This window comes from Trematomus bernacchii, unplaced genomic scaffold (genome assembly GCF_902827165.1).
Source record: "Trematomus bernacchii unplaced genomic scaffold, fTreBer1.1, whole genome shotgun sequence".
NCBI classification, from domain to species: domain Eukaryota; kingdom Metazoa; phylum Chordata; class Actinopteri; order Perciformes; family Nototheniidae; genus Trematomus; species Trematomus bernacchii.
Genome location: NW_022987767.1, coordinates 1,248,906 through 1,270,672, shown reverse-complemented (window position 1 = coordinate 1,270,672; position 21,767 = coordinate 1,248,906). Strand labels below are relative to the sequence as shown.

The 21,767-nt window shown below is 40.0% G+C and overlaps 1 long non-coding RNA gene across 1 annotated transcript in view; it reads right to left on the bottom strand.

Annotated features, from left to right (window-relative positions):
* Nucleotides 1-2,110: 2,110 nt before the first annotated feature.
* LOC117496712 overlaps nucleotides 2,111-21,767 on the bottom strand; it is a 65,038-nt gene continuing 45,381 nt past the window's right edge. The window contains exon 3 of the long non-coding RNA XR_004557318.1: nucleotides 2,111-2,175. This is a non-coding gene — a long non-coding RNA (uncharacterized LOC117496712). The remainder of the gene's footprint in view (nucleotides 2,176-21,767) is intronic.

Sequence of the window (21,767 nt, the reverse complement as noted above, 5' to 3'; positions counted from 1 at the left end):
GTCCTATAAAATCAAAGAATAGAAGTCTTTCATTCGATCAAATATGATGTGAAAAAAGTAAGGATAAAAAATAAGGTTTTCAACTTCTGTTACGTGTAGCAAAACCAGATCAAACTGCTTTTACTGCAACATTAAAACTGTTTACTATTCAGGAACAACAAGCACTCCTAAATATCCCCACTAGTTATTGTGCCCTTGTGCTACAGAACATATTGCACTGTATGTAAAAATGAACAAACATCGGCTGGGCGTCAGCCATCGACGAGGAGGCTTGTTTTATCGCCTGTACTTTATTACAGTTTGCCATCTGCACGGAGGTATGTTAATAGCTAGCTGCGACTATTTACACATATGAAAAAGTACATCCATCTGCCATGTTCCGCCAATCTCACATGAATCAGTCCCGCCTTCCCCTAAGAACAACTGCTGTTTATTCACAAGGTGACAGGCAGCACGAAAGCCTGGCGACACCTGCACCTTACATCCTGCCGTCTGACATATGTGAACCTCGCACAAACACACACGTACACACAGAAACATCTCACATCCGTCCTATAACACACCCTCTCCATCACCACGTTTCTCAAGGTTACAACACACAATATGTCTCGGGCCCCCCCCTTGACACTCTTTGTTTTGAGAGGATTCATATGGAGAGGCACTCGTGTCAAATGAGCAAGAGCCTATCAATTCTAATCAGTCAAAAAGGGATTATGAGGTTAATTACTTATATAGTCATTTAGGTTAATTCCTTAGCCAGGACTTGGCTTAAATCTCTACAAGGTGACAAAGTCTGGCTGGGTACACTGGGCCATTTAAGGCAACCATGAGATCCATAGCAATTACTATCTCGCAGAAATACTGTATACACATTCCTTATAAAGAGACAGAGAAAGGCCTTGAGGAAAAACTAAGATGCTTTTAACAGCAGCAATAATCAAATAAAATACGGTTATGCATAACGTGCTCGACTCTGCATCGAATTACAGCTTCTTTTTGCCGTACATATCAGCGCACTTTATTGGATGAATAATAACAATCCATATAAACTAAATATCGGCGTGGAAACTGGAAAATAAATCTTGATTATGTACACAAAAACATCCCTGGCTGCAGTGTGTACAAGCCGAGCATTATGCCATAAGTGTGGGGTAAATCACCCTCTGTGAAAATGTATGGCCCCACATCAGTCATAGCAATAATCGCACTAATCGCTGCTTTCTGCAGCAACAACAACACAAATAGGGAAGCTTTATTCAGGGCTGACAGGCGGCTAAAGAGGCAAAACACACAGAAGAGTAGTGTGCTTTTTTTACGATACTTTACACCAAAAATATAAAAAATTCAATCAAATAAAATTCATTTTTGATGTTTGATTACAAAAAGTCACTTTAAGGCCCTGAAAAATATGATTTAATACAGAAACTATAAATAAATAAATATTCATTCCTATAATTCAAACAATGAACATATGGGTGTTTGGACCTAAGTTATAAACAATAATAATCATGGAAACAATATTGATACAAATAATAATAATGTTAATAGTGATATTAATACTCATACTACTAATACTAAGCTTTTTTGATTTAGTTTGATTATGAAACTGTAGTCATGGGGAAAGCAGCTCAGTCCCAATCTGTTACCTAACATGAGAAATGCACCATGTCAGCGCAGTAACCAGAGCAGGTAGAGTACAGTGAGCTGGTCGGAGGTGAGGGAACATTAAGCATTAATCCCCACCTGACACTAATACTTGATGTATGATTGACCCTGAGGCAGGACACTGCACATTACAATCTGGGCCATATGGCAAGACATTAGCCCTTCAACCCTCCAGCAGGATAATCTCTCCGTTCTGGCAATGCTTTTTTCTTCACAGATTTCTTCGCACAATAATTGCATGACAGTATTAACGTATTGGGACAGATTTAGAACCCTGCGTCACTGCAAGGGAGGGGCTTTGCAAAGGAAACATAATCTGTGATCAAGGAGGCCAGCACACACCCTGGACACACGGTATATAAAGACATTTTATATGTGTTATTATTTGTATTAAGATAAACGTAACATTTTAAAGAAAAAAAGTACATTAAGTTGTATTTTTTATGGACAAATGACAGGTTAAGAGTGTTTAAAAACGAGTTTATTCTTCATCCGGGCAGCTGAGGAACCCTGGAAAAGACACACAATTACAGTAAATACATTTTATTCACAAACAGTTAAAAAAAATTGTAAGATTGTTATACATATTGGAGTTAAATGAAATAGAACACACCAATAAACGAACCGAAGCTTGGGAATAAAGGCCCTGACACTAAGCAGAACGTATTTAAAATATAACACGTCTAGAATTGTATAGATTACATGTATTCTACAGAAATATATACAAGCCGAAAAATATGTAACACAAACCAAATTCCCTAAAACTGGTCTAACCCTAACGACTAAATGGTCCCAAAATATTAAATGATCAGTCTACACATGGGTTTTAAATATATAATACATTATAAACACAGACGGATCACAAGAGAAAATAATGCTATGAATAAAATGCATGATAAATGTCCTGAATAAAGCCGGCTGACTGTTCCCCAACACCTTCTAGCTCCTTGATTCCCTACTCTCCCCCTCTGACCCTTTGACACACTCATCCAGCCTCCCTGAAACCACTGTCACAACCACAACCCCCCTCCAAACAATACACACACACACCACGGCTACCAATCCCCGCAGCCCCAAACACACACACACACACACCACAAACACATGAATACACTCACCAGCATCAAGCTGTCCCCCCCCCAAACCCTTCAATCCCCCAGCCCTGAAACACTAGTCCTCCTGAAACCTCAGCCCTCTCCTCTGCAGCCCCACCTAGTAATGAACAAATTCACTGCGCATTACTCTGGACTTGATCTCTAGCAAAATAGTGCTGGAACAAACAATTTGGTTTGTCAACACCTTTCTCTGGACTCCTCCATCAATGTCAGAGGTCCAAATTTAAACAGCAAAGTGCATTTGACTGCAGGACCCTGAGCTGATTAGACTTCCCAGCTCAGCGAATTGCTCTAGACAGGACGGCAGCTCTGATTGCTAACCCGGCTTGAAAATAGTCTCCGCTGCCCGGGATTAGCATGAATATTTTGATATAGATCGATAAGCAATCTCCACTCCATAAGAAATGCCAGCAGCCTTCATTTGGCTGATCAAAGGCACATCAGCCGCCGGGCGACAGCTGGCTATTGTTTTTCAGCTCGGCCTATGTTGAGGGAGCGAATCCATGGGAGGGATCCACAAGCACAGCTCCAGCTCTCTTCCCACCTAATCGTGGAAACAATCACTGCTTCACAGGATCCCATCTCCCAGGGCTGAAGACACTCAAATGAGGGAGGCAGAGGGCCGACGCAGGGGGGGACAGAGTTCATTACCGCCGTGGTCTCAGACCGCTCGCTGCTGACCCGGAAGGAAAGGAGGGTCAGCAATCTGTCTGTTTATCTTTTCTGCACCTAAACGCATCTCATTGGATTAGACACTACACTGACCAAGGGGTCGAGGTTGATCACACTATATCTTTGGGGAGGTAGCAAAGGGAGAGTCCGGTTTTGATATGCTATGTTTACATCCAGTGGGAGCTGAAGGTGGATAGGGGACACAAAAAAAAGCTACACAAGGTGACACAATTCTTCAGCAAGCTTCCATCTGGAACGTCCCTAAAACAATGGGCACATAGTGTAGTGCAAGAGTGAGCCCTTAACCAGGAAATGAGTTAGCATTTTAGCACTTCCAGGCTCCCTTGCCTTGAAGTCATTGGTCTTTTGAATATGTTTTTGGTTTGATTCCCAAAAGAAGGTGTTTAATACAAGCTTACGATAGTTTCATGTTTTCTTCTATGATATAAACCCACATCAGTAGATAACCCCCTGGTGATCGCATGAAGCTTTCAAGTTTCTTAAACGCACGTTGTTAACATGTGACTAAGTGAGACTAAAAGTCATCACAGGATATTAGCCGCCTTTAGCCTAGCGGTGGAGTTATGCAAGCGTTATGTAGTGTGTATAGCATGACGTTAGCTATCAACTTCTGTCACGCTTGAACTATTTTAAAAGTGGTGTTAATCTGTGGAGATTACCCTGCTTCACAAAACTCGTAAATATCCTAAATGTGTGTTTACAACAGATCATATTTTCTGCATTATTCCAAAATCCAATGTGAAACTGCTATTCCTTTTAGTCTGGGGAGCCCTTGCAATGCTAACTTCAGGGTCATCAATGCACCACTCTATACCCACTAGCCACCCCCCAAATAATAAATGTCTGTCCAGCATATCCTCCCCAACAGCAGCGACTGGACTGATCACTCACAACACTAACCCCACTGATTTGCCAGACCCCATAAAAGGGCGCAGGTGTGACCCGAGCATTTAGTAGTTAACTGGTGCGGAGTGAGACCACACGCCTCTGACAGACCGGAGGCTGCCACACAGGACCAATATGAGAGGCGGAAAAAACCAACGGGGGGAATAGTGCACCAATTGTAAATTACAGGTTTAATTCATTAGGAAGTGTCACTTTATTCCAGGGCAGCCTGAGCAGGCCGATTAAAAAGTGGTAATCAGGATTAATTAGGAGAATATATATGTGAGGATTAGCAGGCCTATCCCCTGCATGCCCCAGCAGCTCTCTCTCCCAACATGCATCTCTCTCTCCTCTGTTACCCTCTGCCTGGGGAGAATTCGGCTCTGCTGCCCTCTTTCTCACAATCTCCTCTCTCTATTAACCAGTCTCTACACTCCGCTTCTCCCCTCTCTCATGACTTTTTCTCAACCGACCTAACACAACCTCTGATTAGTCATGAACTGGATTTTTAGCAAAGGCTCAGGTCATGTCTTTTTTTGGTTGAGGCAGAGCTTTAGGCCTTTCAGGGGAAATTATTTCTGATTTTGACTTGATTATATCAGATAACTTAATCAAAGATTGTGTGAAATAAAAAGCTAAGTCATATTACTTCTGTGTGATATTTTTAATACGATAAATTCACGATTTTCAGATTCTGTTTTTTTGTGGATTTGGTTCCGTTTTGGGCCGACAATGTTCATTGTTTTTAAACTGAAAAGTAGAAAATCTTCTTTTTATTTGTATTCTTTTGTTGGATTTTGCAAATATCCACATGTGTTACGTCTTCAGGAGTCAATTACATGACGCCTAACACAAGTTGTACTCTTAAATGATTAAAAGGATATCAAAGACTCAAAAACACAAATCAAACTTGTTTTGCTTTGACCTTACTGCAATTATTTGATGTATATGTTGTGTTTTTTATATGCTTCTAAAAATGAAAAAGCGTGTTTTTTTTGTTATGGGGGCACTTTACTGGCTACAATGTAAGACTGAAAGGACTTAAATCTGTAAAACGTGTTTGTTTTTACGTATTTAATCATCTATTTACATTATTGATTACCTATTCATTTATTCATTTACAACATTAAAGTAAAAATATAGCACTCAAGCGTCTGCAGGATGAACGGGGGATAGATGCAGAACAGATGCATAATGGGAGACTTTAACACTAACAACCACTCGATGTCATCACACATTTCACTCAGGCCCCCTCTGGCCAGATTTATTACTGAAATCTGGTTTATCACAGTGTTTATATTATTACTTCAACATGTTTCAGTTAACATAACCTTGAATCACTGCGGTTCAAGTGCGAGGATGGGCTGTTTTGCTTGCGGTGCAGCTCATCATTGATGTTAGCAGATGACGCATGCCCTGCTCTCTGGCACCGGCTCAGACCAGATCTTTCATCCTGCTCGAGTGCGGTCGGGCGGACCTTAGCATTTGAATATAAACTCAACAACAAGGCTTTATTTTGTATTTTGATTCAATGAGAAAATAATATAGCCAGCAGTGTTTGAGGGGAAGATAAGATTTGGTATGTGGTTACAACAAGAGCAGGATTGTAGAATATAAACAAAGGTGAAAACATGTAAAAATGTTTCTTACATATCGACAAGTTCACTTTAAAGACTGTTGGATGTGTCGCTGCAAAGACTAAAATCATCAGACCACACAAGATGGCCAAACAAAGCAATACAAAATGGACTTTTTTACATTTTTGTATTGCTTTGTATGGCATGACAACTCTTTCTGTGCACACCTCTAACCATAGTTAACTGAAATATGAATTATCTTACCCTACAGTACCTAGATGTTACTGTTAACTGAACCTAGACCAGCGGGTAGACTTTGACAGGCACTAAACAACTCAGGAAGTGTCTATTAGATACAATCAACTGGGATACATTATAACCAGTTTAGATATTTCCTCCTCATCCAATACTTACAAACACAGTTTACTTCACTGTGCAATTTAATGATTTTCGTGGATCTGGAAACAGGTCTGGGTGAAGCTGAGGACTTAAATAATAGCAGGAGTGGTATTGAACCTCTTCGGGGAAGATCAAATGCAGCTTTCATTAGTTTAGTACAGCGCCAGGGCTCATTGATGACTTGTCAGACAGTCTTCCCTTCAATACGCAGCGAGAGGCTCTAAAAATCATCCTTTTACTGAGCCCTCTCGGCTGTAAATTCAGCCCCGCTCAATACTGCACCCACCCCCCCCATCTCTAAACCTCCATTATTTCTTACCATGGATTAACCCTATGCTGCTGATCAAAAGGAAGCTTCTCCGTGTATCTGCTGAGGCCCAGACCCCTCCATCCATTAGCCACTCATAATGAAATCTTCAACTTATTGTTATGGAAAAATCCATTGTTTGTCCACAGGTACCATATTTAGTGGGAGAGCATGATCTTCCGGAGGATTAAGGAAATGCTTCAGGGGGCTTCGCTGCTCTTCAGAGGGAAGGAGGAGGAGGAGGAGGGTGATGGGGTTGGGAAAGGGGAGGGGTGAGATTGCTTCACAAAATCAGGGATCTTATGCACCTTTTGTGGGGTGAGACTGTTTCCAATTAAGACGGCATGAGCAGCACAATATCACATTGTCACGCAGTAAACAGAGCTCTACTTCCCACAGAAATGGGATTGCTTCCCCCTTTAGGAGCTAATGACTGTGTCACTGTCCTATTTTCCTGCTCCGTCTGAACAACTTAATACAGACATAACCTGAAAGCATCAAAGCGTGCTGAAAAACCCCCAGATACTGATCATATTTAGGCGGCGTGTTCCAGATTTGACCTGTGCATGACTACGATCCTTACTCATTCTCGCTGCATTAGGCTGTCCTTGTGTTTGAAGTGTACTTACAGTAAATATGATACATACACCAGGGCTAAAAGCTTTACATAAAACTGTCTTCAAAGAGCATATTAACCCATCTTTGTTTACAAGAGACAAGACGGAGAAAAAGACAATTTGGCACAATGGTCGTAAAATGCGCCGCTCCCCACCTCGCTGGCATGCACACACACACACACACACACACACACGCCAGCACACAGTCTGGAGACATAACGCAGACACAGGGCTAAATCACTGGGGACAGCAGCATTTAAGACGGAGTGTCACATTTCTATGTAATAAATAGCAGAGATTGATTTGACCTCCCAGCCAGGTCCTGCAGTTTACTTATACACAAGTTAAGAAAAATGGAAGCTCGGGCTCTCTGGGGATATTTGGAAGGAAATCGGATAGCCTGCTGTGGGTTTAAGGGCCGCAGCGGTCCAGCGGGGGTCAATATGGCTCTGCTATTGGGCCTACCTCTCTACCAGCTCTACTGCAAGACGAGAGGACGGAGCCTCGAACACCTCCAGCTGCTATCTCAACGCTGTTTACACTGACGAGCAACGAAGAGGAGAGGAAGGTCAAAGAGTTGTTGTTACCAGTTCCTTCTAGCTTTTGCATTATTCACAGTAACCTCATAATTCAAAATATAGTAAGCCATTTTCCCATCTTGCTTCAGAGGTCAAAAAGACAATAGTTGTGGTCAAATCGTTTGTTTTGCTTAGGTAGGTGAGTCAGAGTGATATGACCCGGAAGTTCCTCAGTTGCAGCCATGATAAGAGCTGTTCAAATTCTCTCGATGCCCCCAATGCTTCCTTTATGATCTACTTTAGGGTAGGATACATCGGACTATCAATTATGAAAGGAAAATAATTAATGCTGTCCCACAGTTTCAGTGACGGAAACAACCGATAGTGACCGACTAACGCAGATCACAGATGTTTCAGTGCTAATTGTTTAATATAATATGTTTGAATGGTGATATGCAGACTAGTTGATAAGCAAAGCTAACAAGTATTGGATATTTTACATTAAGCATTATGTATTCAAATATCTTTGTACAACCATACTTATTGGGATGTATGTCATCTAATACGAGTGGACAGGGGAGGAGTGCAAGCAAACAGAATCACTGTCCTTGTTTATTTTAATTAACACAGTGGTATATTTTTGTCACTGTTGTCTACGTTATTAAGCCCACGTGAAACAACATGATACAACCTATTGGGCAAAGTGTCTCGATCCACCTTCAGTAGTTATTCTACAGAAAGTTGTATTTTAGACACACCTAAATAACATCTGTTGGTGCATCATAAAGCACAGTTGTCTTTTCCTAAGTCCTCATGTACTCTCCTTTACATCTTTCCTTTCCAGTGAGTTTGCCAGAGATCCGTCCACAACAAAACATCTCAGGATCTGCCTGGAGGGCGGGAAACGAGAGTAGATACAAGCAGGTGTAAAGTAAGATCCTAATTTTGAGCACATCACCGGAAGGCAAACTGCTTTTACAGCACATATCTGCAACCATAAACAGGGGGCGGTGTCTCTGTAAGCATTTACAGTGACATAAGGAGAGGAAATTGGCTGAGACACAGGGCAAAAATGTATGTACGTCTGGCACCCAGCTGCAGGACGAAGGCTCCTGAAACGCAGTCTGCCATGCTGTACCAACCACACCATGTACCAACCACATCTGAACGCTATACCTCTGCCTCAAACGACGCACCTGTACCTCTCATATCTCTAGAGTGTCATTGCCTCAGAGACTGAAGCATAATTGGAGAGAGTGGTCCACCTCAACAGGATCAAGAATACACAGAAGCGGCTCACAAACAGCAACATGTGGTGCCCATAAAGCCCACATCCTCTTCGGAGTAATTATATTGCTACAGCCACAAGAATTATCAATGACGCAACAAGTAGTGACAACATCTTCAAAATATGTCTGCCACACCAAACGGGAGCTACCAATTTAGGAGACTCCAGTTTCCATTACAGGGTTAGTGAGGGCTTACGTTAGTGTTGAGAAGGTCCAAAGAGTTATCTGTGTATCTGTCTGCCAAACACCTACTGGACATCCACTACCAACTTATATGGCGTCATGGACTTCAGCTTTAACCCAAAAGTAACTTAATTGTTTAGCATGTGCTTTATATAATCAGAACCGTTTGCTCTTGTAATTACTGGCTGCAACTTCACTACTCAGACTGTAACACCACTGTTGAGAGAATATATATGATGTTTCTACTAATGCTAGGACCTGTTGTTATTGCTTCTTATTTCTTTATAATACTGCTGTTCAGTGTTTACCATCAGGGTATATGCAGGAATCCTGAAGTCAAATGTAATGCCTTTTAAGACCTTTTTTAAGACCCTTTCCATACATTTTAAGACCTCATCGCCACTTGGAGTTTTAACCGGTTACATTGGCGACACACTTTACCTCACATACAGTATTGATTGTCCTTCTTCCTTATCTTCCAACCATTTGGACGCAAACTTGCATTTCCCCATAACGATGTGGTTTAACAACCAGCGTAAACGGACCTTTGCGCGCTATCAAGCAGTGAGCGTGCGATGTCCTGTTCAGATGACGTCAAATCCAACGCGATGCCATAAATAAACTACACAGAATCACACTACACACCTACGCATGATTACATTCAGGCAGACTGTAGAATACAACGTCTTTGGACTATGTATATACTTATTGAAAACAAGCTACAAAATCTAATACCTTGGAAAATGCCGTTTAATACTTTTTAATATCCTTAATTTTCGCAAAATTTATTTATCAACTTTTTATACTTTTTAAGACCCCGTGGACACCCTGCCCATGGATGTGTGCTTATTTGATGCCATTTTTGTGCTAGCCGCTGGGAGGCTGTGGCGCAGTGGCCTAGTGCATTGGTGTTTGGATCAGGCGAGCACAGGTTCAAACCCCGCTGCTGTCAGCATGTCGTTGTGTCCCTGGGCAAGACACTTCACCCCAAATTGCTCCTGTGGGGATTGGCCACAGTATTGAGTATGTAAGTCGCTTTGGATAAAAGCGTCTAACAAGTGACATGTAATGTAATTTAATATGTTAGTTTAATAATCGTATTTTTGCCTTTTGCTGTAACATTTCCCCGCTGTGAGACACATAACGGATATTTGATTAAGTCATGCAACACACACTTCTAATTACACAAAATATGACTTTCCTAATATGTGATTTAACAAAGATATAGCCTCATTGTCTTTCATTTAGCACAAAGTTCACACACGGTTAGCACTGCAGGAAACGCTGGAATGCTATTGACTGCCCAGCTTGCTTTCCTCTGAGCTCTGCAGAGCGGAGGGAAAGCAGCCAGTGATGAACGATGGCAGCACAGTCAATGAAAAATCAACTGGGAAGCACAAAGCTCTTAATGCTCAGCCATATTGGCTGCTGACGGGAGCAAATAACATCAGCATAGCACTTACAGAGACCAATCATACATTTCCACCAGCAACGACACTGGTTCTGGACCGCAATAAATTCTTCCCCCTGATTAAACAGTAAATTCTGCATGCCTATCAGGGTCCCATTAAGTGGGGGGCTGCTTTCAAAAACATCATTAATCAAGCGCGAGATATGGAGGGAAATATCAGTCATCGATTGTAACTGCTTATGACAGTTTACACAGCTTTATATCTGCAGGGAGTGCTCGCTGATCTATCAATTACCAGCAGCCCTTACCGCATGCTAATTGTGCATTTTCCCCTCTAATGCATTTGCACTGTTATCTTATAGGCTAATGAAACCAAACAAATCAATAAATATAAATTATACATGCAAAGATGTACTGCTGTGAACATAAAGCCTCTAATTAATTGCACTTGATTAATTTATATACTTTAATTATCTCTCGGAGCTGCAGATGGCATAAATATCTGGACAATCTGCTTATTGCTATGTCAGTCATAAAACGGCAGACGCAGTGAAACTATTAGGTGAGGCTAGCTTTGTCACTGGAAAACACACAGTTGCTGACATAAAAAAGCCTCGCCTCTGAATAATTTAAAGAGAGCAAATTGCCAGACAATGCAGGGCTCGGGACTGCTGTAATTTCCGCGCTGGTTTGTTACGGTGAGCAGTATGTCCATGTTGCATGAGCAGAGCGAAACTCACCAATATGTGTTTAGTTTCCATGCTATATGTTTCTGTTAAAGGTTGGATTGAAAGCGTTGAATGAATCAGTGAATTACAGGTAAAGGGAAGCAGAGCATCAAATAGAGGAATCATATCTGCTGAAATGCATATTTAGAGTAAAACAAGTGTGCAAAACAGCCCAGTTGAACTTGAAAACAGATACGACACTTCATTTTAACCTATTGCCTTAAGAAGTCAGTGTGTTAGGCATGTGTGCAGTATGTAGTGAGTTGTGGGCACTTCTGTTTAAACTCTTAATGGCTAAACAGCCTGTTAGCATTGTTAGCATTCTTCATTTAAACCAATTGCTTCACCACAAGCTAACAAGCGTGCCTGTGTCTGTATTGCAAAGAAAAACACCACTCCATGTTATTTCAATATAATGCAGCAAAGCATCGATGTTGGTCTGCCGTGATTCAGGATGAAGAGGAGTTGTCTTTGAGGGTGCAGCAGGGGAAAGATAGTGAGGCTTCTGGGGGTTTACATCTTGATGCTGCTAATGAGGGTGTTTTTAGTATAATTACCCCAACAGGGTGCTTGGCAGTATAATTACCAGAAAGACATTACAGAGGAACATTAGTGTGTCCAGGTACAGTAAATATGTCGAGATGCAAGGTGACTTGGTCTGCCCTTTTTCCAAGCTGGATCTTTTCTAAACATTGTTTTACGGAGAAGGACCAATGTTACAAAGGGAATTACAGTTACATGTGTCCCTTAAGACATTCATAGGTTTCCCTTTTACTGCTTTACATCTGAACGTTTTAAATATGTAACTGGATAATGGCTGTGTGAGTATTTGGACTTGCAACGAGTGGGAGTCCAAACAATGGAGATTTTATAGCAGAGACTCAAACTGCAGCAAATCAGCTGCTCACAGTTGAATGTACTTTATGAAGTAAGCGAATACCTGGCAGGGATGTCTGGCACTTTTGTGTAGGCGACTCCAGACATATAGTTTAAACCACATAAATGCCACAATTCCTGTAAAAACACCTGGACACCTTTTTGGCCTCAACTTCAAACATTGCACTCTATTTACCCTCGCAGTCCTTTCATGTGGTCAGAGTTTTAAAAAATAATAATCTCATCCCATAGAAGCTGAATGTGTGGGAGGCTGTGGCTCAGTGGGAAGTGTGCTGGACTTTGAATCAGGGGGTAGCAAGTTCGAGTCCCACTGCAGTCAGCATGTGTCCCTGTGCAAGACACTTCACCCCAAAGTGCTCCTGTGGGGATTGTCCACAGTACTGAATGTATGTTAGTCGCTTTGGATAAAAGCGTCTAACAAATGACATGTTATGTGTGCGCACGGTGCAGATGGGTGGAGGCAGGTCAAGGCTTTGTAACCGGTGGAGGTTGTTGAGTTTTAGTGTTGTTTATACGCTGTTAAGTGCGGAGGAACTGGAAAGAGCACACTGGAAATAAAAAACAAACTGAAGCTCATACAGGATGTGTCACATAAAATAAGTCATGTTATAAAGAAATAAACCTCATTCAAATGTAGCATTATTTGGATTCTGAGAACTGTCAATATACAGTAAATGTACTTACCTCTCTGTTTGCATATGTGCAGTGAGACTGTTAAACAATTGAACTGCTGAAACAATTTCAAAACATTCATCTGCTACTTACTGTAGTAATATATATCTACTATCAAATATATATCATTCCAATAACTTGTATATAGACTCGTACTGCACTATTCCACATGCTCACTTTATTTTAGAACTATTTTTCTTTTTGTATTACTTTTACTATCTGTATTATTATTATTATGTTGCATTGTTGGAGAAGCCTGTGACCTAAGATTTTCAACGACATAATTACTCTGTAGCTATGTCAGTTTGACAATAAAGAACCTTGAACCTTGATATGTCCTTGTGAGTGTTGGCTGTAAAATGTTATAAGTCCCGCTGAATTCCTCTACTTTTGTTTTGTTTGGTAATTCAATTGATGGATGAAAATATAAGTCCTGTTTGACCACACATCCACAACCTCCAGAAAGGAATACACCACAGCCATATAAACAGAATTTGGGGGGGGGGGGGGAAGCACAATTCCTCAGACAGTGTGTCTTTACTTTATCTTCCTCCCCTCAGAGCGGAGACTTTTAATCATCCCGATATGATTTAGTCACTTTTAAACAATAATGATCACGGAAGGAGCGTCATTTGGGAGGAGGTGATCAATCAGAAGCTCATTCAGCTTTAATTCATGTAGATGCACACCTAATACTCATTACAAAGATGCAATTTCCAGCCAGTCAGCGTAGATTAATGGGGAAGCATCTCTGCTCGTGTTCCTCTGCGCAGCGCCATGCCTCCAGCACGATGGATGACTTTCATACAGACACACCGCTCCACAGGCTCATTTGTTTAATAGACATGCTTATGACAAACTGGTAAACTGAAAACATCACAGAGCGATCAAAATGACACAGAGCAGAGTTTTTCTTATGGTTTTATTGTTTTTGTATGATGTATTAACAGGTTTGAGACACAAATGTTTCCATCCCAAAGAAATCTTGAAAAACTAAGAAAAGAAAATATGTTTTACCATCCTTAAAAATCTGTATATCAATTGTGCTTCCCTAATAATGTGTGTTAATATTATATATTTTCCAAGTTAAAGTGTTGAGGTTTAGGGCTTCAAGATTATTTATTTAGTTTCTGGAAATGTTTTTTATTTTTGAGTGCATTTTTACAAATAAATGTCGGTTTAGATTGTCTCCAAGTGTCCAAAAGATTTAGTTTAAAATCAAATTATAATTATTTGTCATAACTTTGGAACAATGTATGATTCAGGACATACATCAAGGAACCCATATGAAGCTCAGCGCAAGTTCAACCAGGAAGACCGCTCCCCACTCATTAATTTACTATTTCCATGTTACTACTCTCTCTCCTCTCAATAAGTGATCGGGGGCGTCACTCCCCAGCTTAACCAATCACTTCGCTCTATTCTCACAAGCCTATCATAGCGCTCCTCTGACAGTTGTCATTTCAGGTGACGCAACCCTCCTCCACCCCTTTTCACCTCCTGTCCCTCTGAATCCAGGGTCAAGCTAAGCCCCTCCTCTTCAGACTGACTCCAACTATCCATTCACCACCACCAGTATCTAGACCCCGGGGGGTTTCATCGGATCGGTTCTCCGCTCCCGAATGATACTCCTGCACAACGGGGCCTAATCGCCAAAACTCCATTAGATTCATTTGTGTATTCCTGGAAATAAATATGTATTCTTACATCAAAACCGTCTCTCCTGATTGAAATAGTTACACTTTTGCTCAAAGCACATGTGTCAAACTCAAGGCCCGGGGGCCAAATCAGGCCCTTGGTGGATTTAATTTCGGCCTGCAGGATAATTTTTAATTACTATTAGATCTGGCCCGCCGGTATATTGCACGCACACCTTCACTCAATCCTGAGGAGTTCCTCAGCTCAGAGCCTGACCCCAAACATTGATGACCTTGATCCCAAACATTGATGACCTTGATCCCAAACATTGATGACCTTGCACCCAAGATGAGATGCCAAGTATCTGAACTAGCATCACAGAGCAGCACACTGAGTTTCAATGGATGTTTCCTTCTGCACTTTTTCTCTCACGACAGCAGGGCATGTTTGTTTTTTTCTTTGAGGGGAATTGTTTTTTTGAAGCTGTTGTTGGCCTGTGGAAAAATGTAATCATGAGAAATGACTCCGGAAAAGCTGCAGATAGAGCCATAAGAAATGAATGCAACTGATTATTTAATGTTTAATGTTGTTTTTATAGGCAATCATTTAAGCGTTGTTAGTTCCAGGTTTAATATGTGCAATAAGTTCATTTCAATAAGTTTTACAATAAACATTGAACCAGTCCGGCCCTCCACTAGTACCCATTTCTTTATTTTGGCTCACTGTGTATTTGAGTTTGACACCCCTGGCTTAAAGTATGGGTCATGCTCACAGTTAACACACAATCATGTACTACTTTTCCAGTTGCCTTAAATTAGGATCCATTTGGTCAACAAATTATAAAAATACTCAGCAACAAGTTGTTCCAGTAACAAAGCAGTTACTTAAATAATCCCCAACCCTGGAGGTGAACCGTTTTCATTCAAATAATGATGTGAAATATCACTCAATCACATTGTATTTCTATTATATGCTAGGCTATTTTGTAAGCTATTAACACCAAACCAAAATGTCACAAACTACATTTTTGTGTATTTTTTTAATTAATTTTTATTTTAACCTACAGTATGCTAAATAAACCCATGAAAAAAGGGTGCATATATATATATATATGGAATACAATTTGAACCTTTATTAAATGAAGAGGACAACACAATGTAATTAGTCAATCAGGCTGAATATAGCTGTTCGTTCCCATTTCACACAGCAATACTTAAAACATGATTTCCATCTGCAGGTCTGATGGAAATCCCTCAGGGGGCTGGGGGCTGGTTCTCTAACAATTAAAAGGTTTGATCCCTTGCAGACAACATTCCTGAGATACTGAACCCCAAAATTGCTCCTGTAGCCAAGGAAATATATTACATGAATCAATTGTGGACTTTCTGACCTCCCTGGTATCAGTTGGAGCCAGTAAGGAGGATTGCAGCACGAGGAGCTCCAGGTGTCTGGAGTTGTATTTGCTGCCCTGGGCTCTGTCACTGTCTGTGGGTTAGAGCAGCATCCCTGCCTCCTGCCCTCCCCTTCCTTTCCTCTACCTCTTCCTCTCTTCCTCTCCCTTTCCTCTCCCCTTCCTCCCCCCTATACCCTCCTTCTCCCTGTGCAGGCCCAGCCATCCGTCCTGCATTAATTGGGTTTGGTGCTGGAATCCCCCTCTCTCTGCGCGCGCTCACGTCCACCCAGCAGCCGTAAAGACAAGCATGTTTAGCGCAACAATTATGATAATTGCTGCAGAGCACTCAGCTGAGGGAATAAGCAAATCAGATTAAGGGCCCTTCTGCATGATCAAATATTAATCTGACGTGTCTTCGCTCTGACCTGGCTTGGAACATAAGAAGCTCTTGTGGTCTTATGCATTAACAGATTTGCACAGGCTGAACTCATAGCAACTCCAACTAATAATATTGGACATGCAAGTCTGAGCGCTGACGAGATCTTCTGGGAGCCGAATCCACTTAGAATAAAACTAAATAAAAATAGCCAGGATATTAATCAGACTAAGCTTTATGACGACTCAATTATTGCAAATTAGAAATGACAGTGAACACCTATTAGTGCTAAATTCTCAGAACCACCTGTTGGACTGAAAACAACAAGCTGGTCCTTTAACTAAGCTCTGTTTCTACTAACTGCAGCTTAAAACACACACACACACACACACACACACACACACACACACACACACACACACACACACACACACACACACACACACACACACACACACACACACACACACACACACACACACACACACACACACACACACACACACACACACACACACACACACACACACACACACACACACACACACACACACACACACACACACACACACACACACACCATCACAAGAGTACATCTATGCATTTTATTATCATAGAAAATATGATTTTTTTTTTAAAGTGAAAATGCTACTAAACACATTATAAGATGATCTTGAACAGATACACATTCAATTTTAAGTTGGTTTTTATTTTTAAACATATTTCTTAAAAATTATAACTCAAAAAAAATAATGATTATTGAAATGAGAAAAAAATGTTTTCATTTATTCCTGAAAAATAATAATAAAAATATGCAATGAGTCTTGAAATTACGAATTTTACGTTTGGTGTTTATATTGTAAATTATCCAAATTAAATATCATTTCAAATATTAAGTCATTTGATTAAACAGAACATGTTGTATCGCTCCATTTGTTTTTAAATGTACAATTCATTTAGGGTTTCTTATGGAGAAAATAACTTCACTATGGATCGTGGTTTTACAGAGGAATAAAAACTAAAATAAGCGAGTTTGTCGCTGAAGTGCCAACCTCCGAGAAGCTGCTTTTTTAAAGAGGTGGGAGAAAGCAGTGAAGTTTGTAAAAGTTTCTGCCAGAAGGTTGAAACGAATCACTCTCACAAAACACAAGTGATCAAGACGATGATCACAGGGTGTTAGCTAACCGTGAAAACATCACACAAACACACAAACACACAAAATGTATTTCAAAGTAGATATAATAAAATGATCAAACATATCAATAGTTCAGCACCATTGAAGTCCAGTGGGCCTCGTCACATTTAACTTCCTCTCCTGCCGTAAAGAGTGGAGAGCAATAAACAAGATGGCCACGAACCAGACAGCAACTAAGCAGATTAGAATGATATTAAATCAACACAAATACCTCGTATTTAACAACACAAAACAGCTTGTAAGAATCATTGGATTATGAATCTGGATTACATCTCTGCACCCCGTCTCTCAGGGACTGGGGGGGGGGGCTCCACATGACCTAATCTACTTACATAGCATATTTAACTCGCTATGATTTATAAATAAGATAAGGCTTATTCAGAGGTCAAATCTTAATTCAAAACATATTGTTGACTCTGTCGGGCATTAGTGCAACAGATGTCCCCGCTCATCTCCAAATAAATACATTTCAGCAAGACAATAAAACAGAAACTGTGCGTGTGTAAAGGGCAAGGAATGTGCACGTAAATAAAGCAAACCACAGGACACGCAAATAACATTAATGTATATGTTTAAATATATAATTATACAGTACAATACACGTACACAGTGCATAGCTCAGGAGCAACTCACAGACACAAAGTGAGGGCTGTAAATCCCAAACATTAAACGTAACAACATAAACTCACTTATGGGAATTTCTAATTAGATTTCTAATTAATTATATAAACTTTATGACGAAGAATGCACAGGCTATAGCGGTGCTTAATCACATTTTATGCATGCACTCATACCGAGTCTTGGGAGTCAACATGCCCTCAAAGTTAAGATGTTTTTCCAGGGATATGAATATTTGAATAACATACTGGAAATTCATTTTTACCGCCTATTTATTAAAATCTCTGTGAAGTGATACAGGCACTGCAGCATGTATTTCATTCAGAGCTTCTGTGAAACAAGTCTAAGTCGGTTTGTGAGAATGATCCTTCTTGACTAATATGAGATTAACCCAGATGCTTTGCACAGGAATAAAAACACACTCACTGCCTTCTCCGTGGTGAATGCATAGAAATACCACACAATCATAAGAGTATAAGGGGATATACAGTTACATGAAGGTGAACCTAAAACAATATTTAGTAGCTTCGGTAGTGAAGTAGCAAGAGGTAACAGTTTTTTTTACATTTAAAAGTATTCTAGAAACACACGTGAATGTCTTGTACTGTGGGGGGGGGGGGAACCAGAGTGATCTGAGGAAACTCACACGTACATGAGGAGAAGATACAACTCTGCACAAAAAGGAGACGTGTTAAACGGAGACTGCTCTCTACTGATGAGCAAAGTGCTGACAGGGTTTCTCATATTGGACACCATCCATGAACAGTGTACACAGAAGTTAAACAATGTAAGAAAACCCATTTCAAAAACACATTAAAGTACTGAAGCATTTTTGCATAACACATTTTTCCAAAAGGAGATATGGAAATTGTGTTATGAAATAAATCACAACATAGTTTTGCCCTTTATATTGATAAATGTGGGAGAAATATTTATTATAAATTAATGTTATGTTGCAACTATGTAAAAAAATTGTAAGACATGGTTTTTTGGATGAGCTTTTTATTAGAGTCATCCCCTCTTTTAATTATTCTTATTTACTTATTTTATATATTTGTATGTATTTATTTAGTCGTGTGTATTGAATGAACGTTTGGATCATTATAAAGTGTATTTTACTTTTTATTATCAAACCTTGTGTACCTCCTTGTGTTCCTTGAACTGTTATATAACGTTTTTATGTGTGCGAAAGGTTTTACATTTTGACCTGAATTTAATTTCATGTTCTCCGTTTGGATGTGTGATGCCATGTTGTTAAAGCCCTGTGAGCTGCACCTAAGAAAAGTGCTATCAAAAATAAACTATACTATGACTATGTACACAGAAAAGGATAAGCTTCTAATACAAATAATATATTGTCAAAACCTCAGATTCACACAATAGTTTGGTCTTCATCCTCATCATCATCGCTCATGACATCCCTGCTCCTTATCTGCTACCATAGTAACAGAACTGATGCTTAACACTCTGTTAATGGTTCAACTCGCTTACAATTAAACAAACATAGTTAGGCTGGTGATCACATTAGCCAAAAGAAGAGAAGCTGACGCCTAAATGCTGTTTTCTTTTCTTTTCTGTGTTGATTAGCTGCTGTTTAAGTGTGATAGTGTGATGTTCTCAGGTGTTTTAGACGACAATAATGCACTTTATAGAGGGACTGCCACTTCAGTAACTGTTATGCTGTTCTTTACCTCGTTTAAAAGGGGACCTATCATACAAAATGCACTTTTTGATGTCTTTTATACATAAATATGTGTCCCCGGTGTGTCGGGGAACTCACGCAGCGTCAGAAAATAAAACCCTCTCTTTTCCTCCGTACCCAAATCTCTAAAAACAGGGGAACAACGGAGCTGATCCAGATTTGCGTCCGATATGACGTAATATCAGAAATGTGGACCCATCAGAAAGTTGCTATCAGAAACAATGCCCGACTGTTTTGGACGTAATATGGTCGGTGTTTACATTAGCATCGCTAACACTCAGAGCTAACCTGTACTGGAGAGCATGTGTGTGAAGAAGCAGGAAATAAAAAGGAACTCACCTTGTGGTATAACCGGCAAGAGAGAAAGCCTTTGAGCTCCATACTGTTTCAGAAATAATCCTTGATAATCCATGATATGGCGTGACATGTTTTTTATATATTTGTATATAAGCATAGACCTATGCTATTGCCTAAAAATAGCATGATAGGTGCACTTTAAGCTAATATAGATGTAAGTTTACACTTTACCTCAGCCACATCATAGTCTCTATGCATTACATTAATGCACACAATGTACAACAATATCTGTTTTCTTTTTGTTTATTACTGCCGATTTTACTCCATATTTTATTCCATTCCATTGAAATGTAAATACTGTTATATATTTGACTATATTTTGTATTATTTTAAATATTCTTTCTAGTTCTCTACCTGTGTTTTTAATTCTTGTTCTACTTTTACATATGCACCACGACACCAAGTCAAATTCCTCGTACGTGTAAACCTACCTGGTAATAAACCTGTTTCTGAAGTAAATGATGTCAGTGTAAAGAACAATACCATCTCTATTTTGAGAGTAGGAGTAAATGGAGTGAGCTGGTGTTTGTCCAGAGAGAAACAGAGTGTTCTCCTCCTCCTCCTCTCTACTGTCAGCCGGCGGTCAGTCCACATCTAAACTCTGAAATGAGAGAGGAGATGGAGGATCCTTCGAGGCACGCTGCATTGCACCGCGCCGCCGCAGACTGACCGCCGTTAGCCCGACCGCAGCTCCTCGTTCTGCAGCAGGAGGTCAGTAATCCTCCTGGAGGGCACACTTTCTGAACCACGTGTGACCGTGTGTGAACAGAAGAGCGCTTCTCTGAGATCCTCCAGCGTCTCTTGTTCTGTGCTCGTACACAATTGGATTATAGCAGAACCCCTCTAATTCTGAACAGTTCCCAAAGATTTAATATGCCACTGGAATTTGATATATGACTTAATTTAGATGGAAACCTCATGACATGCGGCTTGTGACCTCCTGTTGAAACACTCGTTAACTCTTTGTGCTTTCGGACCTGGACTAAGGGTAATGTGTATCAAGCTTTGTAAAGTTGTATTTGTTCTAATCATAAATTATATTAAATGAAACATGGAGAATTAATAATAATTAGCAAGTAACAAACTGTAATAAAAGTCATCTTTTCAGGTTTTTCCTGTGGTGTTATTTTGATTAATTTGGATCTGAAATATATGGTGATTAAACCCTTTATTACACAAACTGCATACTATTTACTGTATTTAACTAACACATGTCATTTCACAATTTTTGAAAAAAAGTGCTGCATTAATGCGCCATATCCTTTGTAATAGAGTAATACGATTACATTAACATTTAAATGTGAGTTTACAAAGTGTTTAGTTTCAAATGTATAGATTCCTGATGTGAACAGGGTTTTAAATAACGTACATTTTGTCTTAAATATCGTTTTTTTTCTGTAGATTTGGAACAAAAACATTACCAAACGACATACTAAATGGCTTTATCAAGTTCCATCAAACTAATGAATGTTCCTGTTATTTCTGTGTAATATATTTAGGTATTTATTAACACCATTAATAGTTTATAGCGA